The sequence below is a fragment of the Staurois parvus genome, unplaced genomic scaffold (genome assembly GCF_062004578.1).
Source record: "Staurois parvus isolate SC_StPar_1 unplaced genomic scaffold, SC_StPar_1.0 ptg001805l, whole genome shotgun sequence".
NCBI lineage: Eukaryota > Metazoa > Chordata > Amphibia > Anura > Ranidae > Staurois > Staurois parvus.
The window spans coordinates 4,525,748-4,541,362 of record NW_028319601.1 but is presented as its reverse complement, the minus strand read 5'-3'; positions in this window follow the sequence as shown (position 1 = coordinate 4,541,362).

Below are 15,615 nucleotides of genomic sequence, written 5' to 3'. Positions count from 1 at the left end.
GTAAAAGTAGAAGAATCACAAAAAATGACAACAAAAAAACTAACTATTTTTGATTTTTACATTTTTTTATTTTTTGGGGGGGATTTGTATTTTTAATTTTTTTTTTTTTACTTTTTTTTTCACGTCCACGTATAAGTGGTACCTCATATGGAAAAAGGATGACACCAAGTCCCAAACTATCTTGCCACTGCTCCCCATGTAGTCTGGGCATCCGGGGGGCTCCACGTGACTATATTTTTCCTCATAAATCTGAAACTTACATGTATAGCCTGTTGCCCTCTCACAGGTCTTATACATCTTGACCCCATATCTGGCACGCTTGCTGGGGAGAAACTGTTTGATTACAAGGCAGCCAGAAAATTGAATGAGGGACTCATCAATGCAGATGTTTTTATGGGGAGTATACATATCTGCAAATTTTTGGTTAAAGTGATTTACGAGGGGCCGAATTTTGTGGAGCCGGTCAAATTCAGGGTCACCCCGAGGACGACTGAGTGTGTTGTCGTAGAAGTGCATAAAACGCATTATCGTCTCATATCTATGCCTGGCCATGGCAGTAGAGAACACGGACATATGAACAAGCGGGCCTGTGGACCAATACAACCGCAATTGATATTTTTTATTAATGCCCATGTTGCAGGCAATCTGACGCTATCTGGGAGGGGCGCTAACTGGCGCTAACACTATCGGAAGTCACCGGTGACACTAATACAGTGATCAGTAAAAATCTGTTCACTGTAATCAATGACACTGGTGACAGGGCAGTGAGGGCGTTAACTGGGGGGGGGGAGGCGATCAAGGGGTTAAATGGGATTACTGGTGTACTAGCGGGAAAACTGGCGCTATCTGGGATGGGCGCTAACACTATTGGAAGTCGCCAGGGACACTGATACAGTGATCAGTAAACATGTGTTCACTGATCAATGACACAGGTGACAGGGAATTGAAGGGGTTAACTGGGGGGGGTGAAGAGAGTGTTAAATGTGTCCTAGGTGTGTTCTATCTGTGGGTTAGTGCTGTTTTACTCACATTTCTTCTGTCTTCTTCTCTGAAAACTTAGCCACTCATGTGTGCTCCGTCCTGTAGTCCAATGCAACGTTGTGTAAGAGTGATGGTTTCAGCCTCATTGTCGAACTCTGGAATAATCCTCAGTCTTCAAAACCTCCTGGCTAACCTATGACAAAAAAAACACAACACCTATATCAATATTACTGTATTGGGAGCAAGTAGTCAATCATCTACTTAACATAAATTACACTAAAAATGGAAAAACATGTTTACACCCACAACCACACACATATTAATATATAAAGTTATACACATGTATGTTTTGAGTCTTAAAATGTGGAAAGAAAACTTAGCCATTTTAGTGTGCTCCGTCCTGTAGTCCAATGCAACGTTGTGCAAGAGTGATGGTTTCAGCCTCATTGTCGAACTTTGGAATAATCCTCAGTCTTTAAAACCTCTTGGCTAACCTATGACAAAAAAGAAAACAACACATATATAAATATTTCTGCATTTGGACCAAGTAACCAATCATCTACTTAACAAAAATTACGCTAAATATGTAAAAACATGCAAAGACCCACAACCACACACATATTAATATATAAAGTTATACACATGTATGTTTTGAGTCTTAAAATGTGGAAGGAAAACTTAGCATCCACCCACTTCTAATGGTGGGCACACATGAAATGTGCCAACAGATATAAAATATGTATGCCGAAGCATAGGGTCCATCCACCGATTGGCCACCCCAGGCCCCCATGCTTTGGCATATATTCTCTTTTTTTAACTGCGGATGAAAAATCTCATCCAACAGCACTGCCCACATTGATTTATGTCTATTCTGAGAGCAAGTTCCTGTTGCTGTCAGAATAAAACGGTCAGTGTTGCAGCTGAAAACATTCCTACAAACAGAAATGATTAACAATAAAACAGTAACAATAAAACAGTAAAAGTAGAAGAATCACAAAAAATGACAGCAACAAAAAAAACTAACTTTTTGATTTTTAAATTTTTTTATTTTTTGGGAAGGATTTGTACTTTTAATTATTTTTTTTTTTACTTTTTTTTTCAAACTTTAAACATTTTTAAAACAGATGGTCGGGTCTCTCCAAATGCGATAGCCAGTTTCCTGGCTACCTAACATCTTTTGAGACCCTGTGTAAATGTGCCCTGAACTGTGCCATGCTGTACCCTATATTAATAGTTCACTAGTGTATGGTAGAGGTGGAAGCAGCGCTGCCCACATTGATTTATGTCTATTCTGAGAGCAAGTTCCTGTTGCTGTCAGAATAAACAGGTCAGTGTTGCAGCTGAAAGCATTCCTACAAACAGAAATGATTAACAATAAAACAGTAACAGTAAAACAGTAAAAGTAGAAGAATCACAAAAAATGACAGCAACAAAAAAAACTAACTATTTTTGATTTTTAAATTTTTTTATTTTTTGGGGGGATTTGTATTTTTACTTTTTTTTTTTTTACTTTTTTTTTCAAACTTTAAACATTTTTAAAACAGATGGTCGGGTCTCTCCAAATGCGATAGCCAGTTTCCTGACTACCTAACATCTTTCGAGACCCTGTGTAAATGTGCCCTGAACTGTGCCGTGCTGTACCCTATATTAATAGTTCACTAGTGTATGGTAGAGGCGGAACCAGCGCTGCCCACATTGATTTATGTCTATTCTGAGAGCAAGTTCCTGTTGCTGTCAGAATAAACAGGTCAGTGTTGCAGCTGAAGGCATTCCTACAAACAGAAATGATTAACAATAAAACAGTAACAATAAAACAGTAAAAGTAGAAGAATCACAAAAAATGACAGCAACAAAAAAAACTAACTATTTTTGATTTTTAAATTTTTTTATTTTTTGGGAAGGATTTGTACTTTTAATTTTTTTTTTTTTTTTACTTTTTTTTTCAAACTTTAAACATTTTTAAAACAGATGGTCGGGTCTCTCCAAATGCGATAGCCAGTTTCCTGGCTACCTAACATCTTTTGAGACCCTGTGTAAATGTGCCCTGAACTGTGCCGTGCTGTACCCTATATTAATAGTTCACTAGTGTATGGTAGAGGTGGAAGCAGCGCTGCCCACATTGATTTATGTCTATTCTGAGAGCAAGTTCCTGTTGCTGTCAGAATAAACAGGTCAGTGTTGCAGCTGAAAGCATTCCTACAAACAGAAATGATTAACAATAAAACAGTAACAATAAAACAGTAAAAGTAGAAGAATCACAAAAAATGACAGCAACAAAAAAAACAAACTATTTTTGATTTTTAAATTTTTTTATTTTTTTTGGGGGGATTTGTATTTTTACTTTTTTTTTTTACTTTTTTTTTCAAACTTTAAACATTTTTAAAACAGATGGTCGGGTCTCTCCAAATGCGATAGCCAGTTTTCTGACTACCTAACATCTTTCGAGACCCTGTGTAAATGTGCCCTGAACTGTGCCGTGCTGTACCCTATATTAATAGTTCACTAGTGTATGGTAGAGGCGGAAGCAGCGCTGCCCACATTGATTTATGTCTATTCTGAGAGCAAGTTCCTGTTGCTGTCAGAATAAACAGGTCAGTGTTGCAGCTGAAAGCATTCCTACAAACAGAAATGATTAACAATAAAACAGTAACAATAAAACAGTAAAAGTAGAAGAATCACAAAAAATGACAATAAAAAAACTAACTATTTTTGATTTTTACATTTTTTTATTTTTTGGGGGGATTTGTATTTTTAATTTTTTTTTTTTTACTTTTTTTTTCACGTCCACGTATAAGTGGTACCTCATATGGAAAAAGGATGACACCAAGTCCCAAACTATCTTGCCACTGCTCCCCATGTAGTCTGGGCATCCGGGGGGCTCCACGTGACTATATTTTTCCTCATAAATCTGAAACTTACATGTATAGCCTGTTGCCCTCTCACAGGTCTTATACATCTTGACCCCATATCTGGCACGCTTGCTGGGGAGAAACTGTTTGATTACAAGGCAGCCAGAAAATTGAATGAGGGACTCATCAATGCAGATGTTTTTATGGGGAGTATACATATCTGCAAATTTTTGGTTAAAGTGATTTACGAGGGGCCGAATTTTGTGGAGCCGGTCAAATTCAGGGTCACCCCGAGGACGACTGAGTGTGTTGTCGTAGAAGTGCATAAAACGCATTATCGTCTCATATCTATGCCTGGCCATGGCAGTAGAGAACACGGACATATGAACAAGCGGGCCTGTGGACCAATACAACCGCAATTGATATTTTTTATTAATGCCCATGTTGCAGGCAATCTGACGCTATCTGGGAGGGGCGCTAACTGGCGCTAACACTATCGGAAGTCACCGGTGACACTAATACAGTGATCAGTAAAAATCTGTTCACTGTAATCAATGACACTGGTGACAGGGCAGTGAGGGCGTTAACTGGGGGGGGGGAGGCGATCAAGGGGTTAAATGGGATTACTGGTGTACTAGCGGGAAAACTGGCGCTATCTGGGATGGGCGCTAACACTATTGGAAGTCGCCAGGGACACTGATACAGTGATCAGTAAACATGTGTTCACTGATCAATGACACAGGTGACAGGGAATTGAAGGGGTTAACTGGGGGGGGGGGGGGTGAAGAGAGGGTTAAATGTGTCCTAGGTGTGTTCTATCTGTGGGTTAGTGCTGTTTTACTCACATTTCTTCTGTCTTCTTCTCTGAAAACTTAGCCACTCATGTGTGGTCCGTCCTGTAGTCCAATGCAACGTTGTGTAAGAGTGATGGTTTCAGCCTCATTGTCGAACTCTGGAATAATCCTCAGTCTTCAAAACCTCCTGGCTAACCTATGACAAAAAAAACACAACACCTATATCAATATTACTGTATTGGGAGCAAGTAGTCAATCATCTACTTAACATAAATTACACTAAAAATGGAAAAACATGTTTACACCCACAACCACACACATATTAATATATAAAGTTATACACATGTATGTTTTGAGTCTTAAAATGTGGAAAGAAAACTTAGCCATTTTAGTGTGCTCCGTCCTGTAGTCCAATGCAACGTTGTGCAAGAGTGATGGTTTCAGCCTCATTGTCAAACTTTGGAATAATCCTCAGTCTTTAAAACCTCTTGGCTAACCTATGACAAAAAAGAAAACAACACATATATAAATATTTCTGCATTTGGACCAAGTAACCAATCATCTACTTAACAAAAATTACGCTAAATATGTAAAAACATGCAAAGACCCACAACCACACACATATTAATATATAAAGTTATACACATGTATGTTTTGAGTCTTAAAATGTGGAAGGAAAACTTAGCATCCACCCACTTCTAATGGTGGGCACACATGAAATGTGCCAACAGATATAAAATATGTATGCCGAAGCATAGGGTCCATCCACCGATTGGCCACCCCAGGCCCCCATGCTTTGGCATATATTCTCTTTTTTTAACTGCGGATGAAAAATCTCATCCAACAGCACTGCCCACATTGATTTATGTCTATTCTGAGAGCAAGTTCCTGTTGCTGTCAGAATAAAACGGTCAGTGTTGCAGCTGAAAACATTCCTACAAACAGAAATGATTAACAATAAAACAGTAACAGTAAAACAGTAAAAGTAGAAGAATCACAAAAAATGACAGCAACAAAAAAAACTAACTATTTTTGATTTTTAAATTTTTTTATTTTTTGGGGGGATTTGTTTTTTTACTTTTTTTTTTTTTACTTTTTTTTTCAAACTTTAAACATTTTTAAAACAGATGGTCGGGTCTCTCCAAATGCAATAGCCAGTTTCCTGACTACCTAACATCTTTCGAGACCCTGTGTAAATGTGCCCTGAACTGTGCCGTGCTGTACCCTATATTAATAGTTCACTAGTGTATGGTAGAGGCGGAAGCAGCGCTGCCCACATTGATTTATGTCTATTCTGAGAGCAAGTTCCTGCTGCTGTCAGAATAAACAGGTCAGTGTTGCAGCTGAAAGCATTCCTACAAACAGAAATGATTAACAATAAAACAGTAACAATAAAACAGTAAAAGTAGAAGAATCACAAAAAATGACAGCAACAAAAAAAACTAACTATTTTTGATTTTTAAATTTTTTTATTTTTTGGGAAGGATTTGTACTTTTAATTTTTTTTTTTTTTACTTTTTTTTCAAACTTTAAACATTTTTAAAACAGATGGTCGGGTCTCTCCAAATGCGATAGCCAGTTTCCTGGCTACCTAACATCTTTTGAGACCCTGTGTAAATGTGCCCTGAACTGTGCCATGCTGTACCCTATATTAATAGTTCACTAGTGTATGGTAGAGGTGGAAGCAGCGCTGCCCACAATGATTTATGTCTATTCTGAGAGCAAGTTCCTGTTGCTGTCAGAATAAACAGGTCAGTGTTGCAGCTGAAAGCATTCCTACAAACAGAAATGATTAACAATAAAACAGTAACAATAAAACAGTAAAAGTAGAAGAATCACAAAAAATGACAGCAACAAAAAAAACTAACTATTTTTGATTTTTAAATTTTTTTATTTTTTGGGAAGGATTTGTACTTTTAATTTTTTTTTTTTTTACTTTTTTTTCAAACTTTAAACATTTTTAAAACAGATGGTCGGGTCTCTCCAAATGCGATAGCCAGTTTCCTGGCTACCTAACATCTTTTGAGACCCTGTGTAAATGTGCCCTGAACTGTGCCATGCTGTACCCTATATTAATAGTTCACTAGTGTATGGTAGAGGTGGAAGCAGCGCTGCCCACATTGATTTATGTCTATTCTGAGAGCAAGTTCCTGTTGCTGTCAGAATAAACAGGTCAGTGTTGCAGCTGAAAGCATTCCTACAAACAGAAATGATTAACAATAAAACAGTAACAATAAAACAGTAAAAGTAGAAGAATCACAAAAGATGACAGCAACAAAAAAAACAAACTATTTTTGATTTTTAAATTTTTTTATTTTTTGGGGGGGATTTGTATTTTTACTTTTTTTTTTTTTACTTTTTTTTTTCAAACTTTAAACATTTTTAAAACAGATGGTCGGGTCTCTCCAAATGCGATAGCCAGTTTTCTGACTACCTAACATCTTTCGAGACCCTGTGTAAATGTGCCCTGAACTGTGCCGTGCTGTACCCTATATTAATAGTTCACTAGTGTATGGTAGAGGCGGAAGCAGCGCTGCCCACATTGATTTATGTCTATTCTGAGAGCAAGTTCCTGTTGCTGTCAGAATAAACAGGTCAGTGTTGCAGCTGAAAGCATTCCTACAAACAGAAATGATTAACAATAAAACAGTAACAATAAAACAGTAAAAGTAGAAGAATCACAAAAAATGACAACAAAAAAACTAACTATTTTTGATTTTTACATTTTTTATTTTTTGGGGGGATTTGTATTTTTAATTTTTTTTTTTTTACTTTTTTTTTCACGTCCACGTATAAGTGGTACCTCATATGGAAAAAGGATGACACCAAGTCCCAAACTATCTTGCCACTGCTCCCCATGTAGTCTGGGCATCCGGGGGGCTCCACGTGACTATATTTTTCCTCATAAATCTGAAACTTACATGTATAGCCTGTTGCCCTCTCACAGGTCTTATACATCTTGACCCCATATCTGGCACGCTTGCTGGGGAGAAACTGTTTGATTACAAGGCAGCCAGAAAATTGAATGAGGGACTCATCAATGCAGATGTTTTTATGGGGAGTATACATATCTGCAAATTTTTGGTTAAAGTGATTTACGAGGGGCCGAATTTTGTGGAGCCGGTCAAATTCAGGGTCACCCCGAGGACGACTGAGTGTGTTGTCGTAGAAGTGCATAAAACGCATTATCGTCTCATATCTATGCCTGGCCATGGCAGTAGAGAACACGGACATATGAACAAGCGGGCCTGTGGACCAATACAACCGCAATTGATATTTTTTATTAATGCCCATGTTGCAGGCAATCTGACGCTATCTGGGAGGGGCGCTAACTGGCGCTAACACTATCGGAAGTCACCGGTGACACTAATACAGTGATCAGTAAAAATCTGTTCACTGTAATCAATGACACTGGTGACAGGGCAGTGAGGGCGTTAACTGGGGGGGGGGAGGCGATCAAGGGGTTAAATGGGATTCCTGGTGTACTAGCGGGAAAACTGGCGCTATCTGGGATGGGCGCTAACACTATTGGAAGTCGCCAGGGACACTGATACAGTGATCAGTAAACATGTGTTCACTGATCAATGACACAGGTGACAGGGAATTGAAGGGGTTAACTGGGGGGGGGGGTGAAGAGAGGGTTAAATGTGTCCTAGGTGTGTTCTATCTGTGGGTTAGTGCTGTTTTACTCACATTTCTTCTGTCTTCTTCTCTGAAAACTTAGCCACTCATGTGTGCTCCGTCCTGTAGTCCAATGCAACGTTGTGTAAGAGTGATGGTTTCAGCCTCATTGTCGAACTCTGGAATAATCCTCAGTCTTCAAAACCTCCTGGCTAACCTATGACAAAAAAAACACAACACCTATATCAATATTACTGTATTGGGAGCAAGTAGTCAATCATCTACTTAACATAAATTACACTAAAAATGGAAAAACATGTTTACACCCACAACCACACACATATTAATATATAAAGTTATACACATGTATGTTTTGAGTCTTAAAATGTGGAAAGAAAACTTAGCCATTTTAGTGTGCTCCGTCCTGTAGTCCAATGCAACGTTGTGCAAGAGTGATGGTTTCAGCCTCATTGTCGAACGTTGGAATAATCCTCAGTCTTTAAAACCTCTTGGCTAACCTATGACAAAAAAGAAAACAACACATATATAAATATTTCTGCATTTGGACCAAGTAACCAATCATCTACTTAACAAAAATTACGCTAAATATGTAAAAACATGCAAAGACCCACAACCACACACATATTAATATATAAAGTTATACACATGTATGTTTTGAGTCTTAAAATGTGGAAGGAAAACTTAGCATCCACCCACTTCTAATGGTGGGCACACATGAAATGTGCCAACAGATATAAAATATGTATGCCAAAGCATAGGGTCCATCCACCGATTGGCCACCCCAGGCCCCCATGCTTTGGCATATATTCTCTTTTTTTAACTGCGGATGAAAAATCTCATCCAACAGCACTGCCCACATTGATTTATGTCTATTCTGAGAGCAAGTTCCTGTTGCTGTCAGAATAAAACGGTCAGTGTTGCAGCTGAAAACATTCCTACAAACAGAAATGATTAACAATAAAACAGTAACAGTAAAACAGTAAAAGTAGAAGAATCACAAAAAATGACAGCAACAAAAAAAACTAACTATTTTTGATTTTTAAATTTTTTTATTTTTTGGGGGGATTTGTATTTTTACTTTTTTTTTTTTTACTTTTTTTTTCAAACTTTAAACATTTTTAAAACAGATGGTCGGGTCTCTCCAAATGCAATAGCCAGTTTCCTGACTACCTAACATCTTTCGAGACCCTGTGTAAATGTGCCCTGAACTGTGCCGTGCTGTACCCTATATTAATAGTTCACTAGTGTATGGTAGAGGCGGAAGCAGCGCTGCCCACATTGATTTATGTCTATTCTGAGAGCAAGTTCCTGCTGCTGTCAGAATAAACAGGTCAGTGTTGCAGCTGAAAGCATTCCTACAAACAGAAATGATTAACAATAAAACAGTAACAATAAAACAGTAAAAGTAGAAGAATCACAAAAAATGACAGCAACAAAAAAAACTATTTTTGATTTTTAAATTTTTTTATTTTTTGGGAAGGATTTGTACTTTTAATTTTTTTTTTTTTTACTTTTTTTTCAAACTTTAAACATTTTTAAAACAGATGGTCGGGTCTCTCCAAATGCGATAGCCAGTTTCCTGGCTACCTAACATCTTTTGAGACCCTGTGTAAATGTGCCCTGAACTGTGCCATGCTGTACCCTATATTAATAGTTCACTAGTGTATGGTAGAGGTGGAAGCAGCGCTGCCCACATTGATTTATGTCTATTCTGAGAGCAAGTTCCTGTTGCTGTCAGAATAAACAGGTCAGTGTTGCAGCTGAAAGCATTCCTACAAACAGAAATGATTAACAATAAAACAGTAACAATAAAACAGTAAAAGTAGAAGAATCACAAAAAATGACAGCAACAAAAAAAAACAAACTATTTTTGAATTTTACATTTTTTTATTTTTTGGGGGGGGATTTGTATTTTTACTTTTTTTTTTTTACTTTTTTTTTCAAACTTTAAACATTTTTAAAACAGATGGTCGGGTCTCTCCAAATGCGATAGCCAGTTTTCTGACTACCTAACATCTTTCGAGACCCTGTGTAAATGTGCCCTGAACTGTGCCGTGCTGTACCCTATATTAATAGTTCACTAGTGTATGGTAGAGGCGGAAGCAGCGCTGCCCACATTGATTTATGTCTATTCTGAGAGCAAGTTCCTGTTGCTGTCAGAATAAACAGGTCAGTGTTGCAGCTGAAAGCATTCCTACAAACAGAAATGTTTAACAATAAAACAGTAACAATAAAACAGTAAAAGTAGAAGAATCACAAAAAATGACAACAAAAAAACTAACTATTTTTGATTTTTACATTTTTTTATTTTTTGGGGGGGATTTGTATTTTTAATTTTTTTTTTTTTACTTTTTTTTTCACGTCCACGTATAAGTGGTACCTCATATGGAAAAAGGATGACACCAAGTCCCAAACTATCTTGCCACTGCTCCCCATGTAGTCTGGGCATCCGGGGGGCTCCACGTGACTATATTTTTCCTCATAAATCTGAAACTTACATGTATAGCCTGTTGCCCTCTCACAGGTCTTATACATCTTGACCCCATATCTGGCACGCTTGCTGGGGAGAAACTGTTTGATTACAAGGCAGCCAGAAAATTGAATGAGGGACTCATCAATGCAGATGTTTTTATGGGGAGTATACATATCTGCAAATTTTTGGTTAAAGTGATTTACGAGGGGCCGAATTTTGTGGAGCCGGTCAAATTCAGGGTCACCCCGAGGACGACTGAGTGTGTTGTCGTAGAAGTGCATAAAACGCATTATCGTCTCATATCTATGCCTGGCCATGGCAGTAGAGAACACGGACATATGAACAAGCGGGCCTGTGGACCAATACAACCGCAATTGATATTTTTTATTAATGCCCATGTTGCAGGCAATCTGACGCTATCTGGGAGGGGCGCTAACTGGCGCTAACACTATCGGAAGTCACCGGTGACACTAATACAGTGATCAGTAAAAATCTGTTCACTGTAATCAATGACACTGGTGACAGGGCAGTGAGGGCGTTAACTGGGGGGGGGAGGCGATCAAGGGGTTAAATGGGATTACTGGTGTACTAGCGGGAAAACTGGCGCTATCTGGGATGGGCGCTAACACTATTGGAAGTCGCCAGGGACACTGATACAGTGATCAGTAAACATGTGTTCACTGATCAATGACACAGGTGACAGGGAATTGAAGGGGTTAACTGGGGGGGGGTGAAGAGAGTGTTAAATGTGTCCTAGGTGTGTTCTATCTGTGGGTTAGTGCTGTTTTACTCACATTTCTTCTGTCTTCTTCTCTGAAAACTTAGCCACTCATGTGTGCTCCGTCCTGTAGTCCAATGCAACGTTGTGTAAGAGTGATGGTTTCAGCCTCATTGTCGAACTCTGGAATAATCCTCAGTCTTCAAAACCTCCTGGCTAACCTATGACAAAAAAAACACAACACCTATATCAATATTACTGTATTGGGAGCAAGTAGTCAATCATCTACTTAACATAAATTACACTAAAAATGGAAAAACATGTTTACACCCACAACCACACACATATTAATATATAAAGTTATACACATGTATGTTTTGAGTCTTAAAATGTGGAAAGAAAACTTAGCCATTTTAGTGTGCTCCGTCCTGTAGTCCAATGCAACGTTGTGCAAGAGTGATGGTTTCAGCCTCATTGTCGAACTTTGGAATAATCCTCAGTCTTTAAAACCTCTTGGCTAACCTATGACAAAAAAGAAAACAACACATATATAAATATTTCTGCATTTGGACCAAGTAACCAATCATCTACTTAACAAAAATTACGCTAAATATGTAAAAACATGCAAAGACCCACAACCACACACATATTAATATATAAAGTTATACACATGTATGTTTTGAGTCTTAAAATGTGGAAGGAAAACTTAGCATCCACCCACTTCTAATGGTGGGCACACATGAAATGTGCCAACAGATATAAAATATGTATGCCGAAGCATAGGGTCCATCCACCGATTGGCCACCCCAGGCCCCCATGCTTTGGCATATATTCTCTTTTTTTAACTGCGGATGAAAAATCTCATCCAACAGCACTGCCCACATTGATTTATGTCTATTCTGAGAGCAAGTTCCTGTTGCTGTCAGAATAAAACGGTCAGTGTTGCAGCTGAAAACATTCCTACAAACAGAAATGATTAACAATAAAACAGTAACAATAAAACAGTAAAAGTAGAAGAATCACAAAAAATGACAGCAACAAAAAAAACTAACTTTTTGATTTTTAAATTTTTTTATTTTTTGGGAAGGATTTGTACTTTTAATTATTTTTTTTTTTACTTTTTTTTTCAAACTTTAAACATTTTTAAAACAGATGGTCGGGTCTCTCCAAATGCGATAGCCAGTTTCCTGGCTACCTAACATCTTTTGAGACCCTGTGTAAATGTGCCCTGAACTGTGCCATGCTGTACCCTATATTAATAGTTCACTAGTGTATGGTAGAGGTGGAAGCAGCGCTGCCCACATTGATTTATGTCTATTCTGAGAGCAAGTTCCTGTTGCTGTCAGAATAAACAGGTCAGTGTTGCAGCTGAAAGCATTCCTACAAACAGAAATGATTAACAATAAAACAGTAACAGTAAAACAGTAAAAGTAGAAGAATCACAAAAAATGACAGCAACAAAAAAAACTAACTATTTTTGATTTTTAAATTTTTTTATTTTTTGGGGGGATTTGTATTTTTACTTTTTTTTTTTTTACTTTTTTTTTCAAACTTTAAACATTTTTAAAACAGATGGTCGGGTCTCTCCAAATGCGATAGCCAGTTTCCTGACTACCTAACATCTTTCGAGACCCTGTGTAAATGTGCCCTGAACTGTGCCGTGCTGTACCCTATATTAATAGTTCACTAGTGTATGGTAGAGGCGGAACCAGCGCTGCCCACATTGATTTATGTCTATTCTGAGAGCAAGTTCCTGTTGCTGTCAGAATAAACAGGTCAGTGTTGCAGCTGAAGGCATTCCTACAAACAGAAATGATTAACAATAAAACAGTAACAATAAAACAGTAAAAGTAGAAGAATCACAAAAAATGACAGCAACAAAAAAAACTAACTATTTTTGATTTTTAAATTTTTTTATTTTTTGGGAAGGATTTGTACTTTTAATTTTTTTTTTTTTTTTACTTTTTTTTTCAAACTTTAAACATTTTTAAAACAGATGGTCGGGTCTCTCCAAATGCGATAGCCAGTTTCCTGGCTACCTAACATCTTTTGAGACCCTGTGTAAATGTGCCCTGAACTGTGCCGTGCTGTACCCTATATTAATAGTTCACTAGTGTATGGTAGAGGTGGAAGCAGCGCTGCCCACATTGATTTATGTCTATTCTGAGAGCAAGTTCCTGTTGCTGTCAGAATAAACAGGTCAGTGTTGCAGCTGAAAGCATTCCTACAAACAGAAATGATTAACAATAAAACAGTAACAATAAAACAGTAAAAGTAGAAGAATCACAAAAAATGACAGCAACAAAAAAAACAAACTATTTTTGATTTTTAAATTTTTTTATTTTTTTTGGGGGGGATTTGTATTTTTACTTTTTTTTTTTACTTTTTTTTTCAAACTTTAAACATTTTTAAAACAGATGGTCGGGTCTCTCCAAATGCGATAGCCAGTTTTCTGACTACCTAACATCTTTCGAGACCCTGTGTAAATGTGCCCTGAACTGTGCCGTGCTGTACCCTATATTAATAGTTCACTAGTGTATGGTAGAGGCGGAAGCAGCGCTGCCCACATTGATTTATGTCTATTCTGAGAGCAAGTTCCTGTTGCTGTCAGAATAAACAGGTCAGTGTTGCAGCTGAAAGCATTCCTACAAACAGAAATGATTAACAATAAAACAGTAACAATAAAACAGTAAAAGTAGAAGAATCACAAAAAATGACAATAAAAAAACTAACTATTTTTGATTTTTACATTTTTTTATTTTTTGGGGGGATTTGTATTTTTAATTTTTTTTTTTTTACTTTTTTTTTCACGTCCACGTATAAGTGGTACCTCATATGGAAAAAGGATGACACCAAGTCCCAAACTATCTTGCCACTGCTCCCCATGTAGTCTGGGCATCCGGGGGGCTCCACGTGACTATATTTTTCCTCATAAATCTGAAACTTACATGTATAGCCTGTTGCCCTCTCACAGGTCTTATACATCTTGACCCCATATCTGGCACGCTTGCTGGGGAGAAACTGTTTGATTACAAGGCAGCCAGAAAATTGAATGAGGGACTCATCAATGCAGATGTTTTTATGGGGAGTATACATATCTGCAAATTTTTGGTTAAAGTGATTTACGAGGGGCCGAATTTTGTGGAGCCGGTCAAATTCAGGGTCACCCCGAGGACGACTGAGTGTGTTGTCGTAGAAGTGCATAAAACGCATTATCGTCTCATATCTATGCCTGGCCATGGCAGTAGAGAACACGGACATATGAACAAGCGGGCCTGTGGACCAATACAACCGCAATTGATATTTTTTATTAATGCCCATGTTGCAGGCAATCTGACGCTATCTGGGAGGGGCGCTAACTGGCGCTAACACTATCGGAAGTCACCGGTGACACTAATACAGTGATCAGTAAAAATCTGTTCACTGTAATCAATGACACTGGTGACAGGGCAGTGAGGGCGTTAACTGGGGGGGGGGAGGCGATCAAGGGGTTAAATGGGATTACTGGTGTACTAGCGGGAAAACTGGCGCTATCTGGGATGGGCGCTAACACTATTGGAAGTCGCCAGGGACACTGATACAGTGATCAGTAAACATGTGTTCACTGATCAATGACACAGGTGACAGGGAATTGAAGGGGTTAACTGGGGGGGGGGGGGTGAAGAGAGGGTTAAATGTGTCCTAGGTGTGTTCTATCTGTGGGTTAGTGCTGTTTTACTCACATTTCTTCTGTCTTCTTCTCTGAAAACTTAGCCACTCATGTGTGCTCCGTCCTGTAGTCCAATGCAACGTTGTGTAAGAGTGATGGTTTCAGCCTCATTGTCGAACTCTGGAATAATCCTCAGTCTTCAAAACCTCCTGGCTAACCTATGACAAAAAAAACACAACACCTATATCAATATTACTGTATTGGGAGCAAGTAGTCAATCATCTACTTAACATAAATTACACTAAAAATGGAAAAACATGTTTACACCCACAACCACACACATATTAATATATAAAGTTATACACATGTATGTTTTGAGTCTTAAAATGTGGAAAGAAAACTTAGCCATTTTAGTGTGCTCCGTCCTGTAGTCCAATGCAACGTTGTGCAAGAGTGATGGTTTCAGCCTCATTGTCAAACTTTGGAATAATCCTCAGTCTTTAAAACCT